Consider the following 425-nt stretch of genomic DNA (forward strand, 5'->3'; position numbering starts at 1 on the left):
TTTTGATTATTGTAATCTTTTCCACACTAGCTGGAATTTCAAATCAGACATAAGAGGTCAGGAAGTAAATTAAAATGAGGGTGGAAGACCTGGAACTGGAATGTTTGGTAGAAAACGGAATGCAATGTGCCAGAATTTTCAAGCAGGTTAAAATATGGACTGTCCAAAAACACATAATAGTTTTTGACAGACTGTTTTTATGAAACTAAATGAGAGTAAAACTAAATTATGTAACTACACACATGCCACCCAATTACGATTGCACATCTAATGTTCTGGGAGTCCTTGCAGATTGGGCAATGAAAGTGGCTGGGAGGGGGGAGGGACATTGGCATTGCACACCTAAGCTGATGCAAATAGCTAAGAGACATATAAGAAGTCCTGTAATTTTCCAGAATTGTTCTAGTTCTTCATTGCTTTAAATA

Source organism: Pyxicephalus adspersus, chromosome 1 (assembly GCF_032062135.1).
Source record: "Pyxicephalus adspersus chromosome 1, UCB_Pads_2.0, whole genome shotgun sequence".
Lineage (NCBI taxonomy): Eukaryota > Metazoa > Chordata > Amphibia > Anura > Pyxicephalidae > Pyxicephalus > Pyxicephalus adspersus.